We start from the raw sequence: 2,482 nt of genomic DNA, 5'->3' as shown, positions 1-2,482 counted from the left end.
TGGGAGTCCCAGGAATATGAGAAGTTCCCCCCTTGTCCATCTCCTCATAGGGATGCTGTAGGTTTTTGGGATCCCAAGGTCCCTTCTCCCCTTATTCTCTGCTTTTGGGTTCAAGGGGTCCAAGGAGTCCCCCCTGCCCCTCTCCAGGCTGTTGAGGGTCCCGCCAATCGCGGCGCTCCCCCCTCTCTGGGCTCTCCACTTTGGGCTCCTGGGGGACACAGGGCTCTGCTCCTCCAGGCTGCCTCTGCCAGCAGCTGCCACTGGGACCCCCCAATGTCCCCCCAAGGGGCATTTTCCACTCACCTTTGGAGTTCTCCATTCTCCAAACATCCCCCCCAAAAAAACCCAACCCAGGGACCCCCCAGGATATCTGGGCCCAGCTCCTCCTCCCTGGTCACCTGTGGGATGGGGGGTGATGATCCCATGGGTGGGGGGCTGTGAATTCAGGGAATGCTCAAGCTCGTGGTTCCTGCTCTGTTAAGGGTAGAAGGTTCTTAGCTCAGGAACTGGCTGACCTCATTGACAGGGCTTTAAACTAGGTTTGAAGGGGGAAGGGGATGCAGCTGGGCTGCCTGGAAGCAGACCCAAGGGTGCTAAGCCTGAGTTAGGGCTGAAATCAGTAGCCCAGCTGAAGGGCATGTACACCAATGCACGTAGCATGGGTAACAAACAGGAGGAGCTGGAGGTCATGGGGCAACAGCAAAGCTGTGATGTAGTCACCATCACAGAAACGTGGTGGGATGACTCACACAGCTGGAGCACTGCACTCCATGGCTACAGGCTCTTCAGAAGAGACAGGAAAGGGAGAAGAGGTGCAGGGGTGGCCCTTTATATTAAGAAGGCTTTTGATGCAATAGGTATTGAAACTAATGAAGATTCAGTTCAATGCCTATGGGTGAGAATTAAGGGGAAAGCCAACAAGGCTGACATCCTACTGGGAGTCTGTTATCATCCACCCAAGCAGGAGGAAGAGCTGGACAACTTATTCTATCAGCAGCTGGAGAATGTTTCAGGATCACCAGCCCTTGTTCTTGTAGGTGACTTCAACCTGCCAGACATCTGCTGGGAACTTAATACAGCAGAAATGAGGCAGTCCAGGAAATTTTTAGAGTGCATGGATGATAACTTTTTGTCACAGTTGGTAGGTGAGCACACAAGGGGAGAGACTATGTTAGATTTGCTGTTCACAGAGATGGGCTGGTAGGAGATCTGGTGGTTGGAGGACGACTGGGGCAGAGTGATCATGAAATTACAGAGTTCTTGATATTTGGTGAAATCAGGAGGAACATCAATAAGACTCTTACACTGTACTTCCAGAGGGCAGACTTTGGCCTATATAGGAGACTTATTCAGAGAGTTCCTTGGGAAGCAGCCCTTAAAAACAAAGGAGTTCAGGAAAGCTGGGTGTTCTTCAAAACAGAGATTTTGAGGGCAAAGGAACAGACTGTCCCCGTGTGCAAAACATGAGCTGATGAGGACAACACCCAGCCTGGATGGGCAAGGAGGTTTTTGGAGGAAATTAGCAATAAACAGAGGATGTATCGTGTTTGGAAGGAGGGTCAGGTCTCTCAGGAAGTATTTCAGGGGATTGCTAGGGCATGTAGGAAAATAGTAAGGGTGTCCAAAGCTAAATTCAAATATAATTTGGCAATTTTGTAAAGCATAATAAACACATTTTTCAAATATATTAACTGCAATAAGAAGAGGAAGACCAACCTTTGTTCTTTCTTAGATGTGGGAGGGAACTTAGTAACTGCAGATGAGGGGAAGACAGAAGTGCTTAACGCCTTCTTTGCCTCACTCTTCAGTGGGAAGATGGCTTGTCCTCAGGACAACTGCCCTCCTGGGCTGCTGGATGGTGTCAGGGAACAGAATGGTGCCCCTGTTATCCAGGAGGAGGCAGTCAGAGAACTGCTGAGCCACTTGGATGTTCATCAATCTCTGGGCCAGATGGGATCCACCCCAGGGTGAGGAGGGAGCTGGCAGATGAGCTTGTGAAGCCACTCTCCATCATTTACCAACAGTCCTGGCTCACTGCTGAGGTTCCAGGTGACTGGAAGCTGCCAATGTGACAGCCATTCACAAGAAGGGTGGGAAGGAGGATCCCAGTAATTATAGCCCAGTCAGCCTGACCTCAGTACCCAGTAAAGGTAATGGAGCAGTTTATATTGAGTGTCATCACACAGCACCTACAGGATGGCCAGGGTGTCAGAGCCAGCCAGCACGGGTTTAGGAGGGGTGGGTCGTGTTTGACCAACCTGGTCTCCTTTGATGACCAGGTGACCTGCCTGGTGGATGCAGGAAGGGCTCTGGATGTCTGTTTGGACTTCAGCAAGGCCTTTGGCACTGTCTCCCACAGCACACTCCTGGATAAGCTGGCAGCCCGGGGCTTGGACAGGAGCACTCTTTGCTGGGTTAGGAACTGGCTGCATGGCCAGGCCCAGAGAGTGTTGGGGAATGGTGCTGCATCCAGCTGGGGACA

This window comes from Zosterops lateralis (assembly GCF_965231275.1).
Source record: "Zosterops lateralis genome assembly, chromosome: 23".
Taxonomy (NCBI): Eukaryota; Metazoa; Chordata; class Aves; order Passeriformes; family Zosteropidae; genus Zosterops; species Zosterops lateralis.
The sequence above is the reverse complement of the archived record's forward strand: the minus strand, read 5'-3'. Positions refer to the sequence as shown.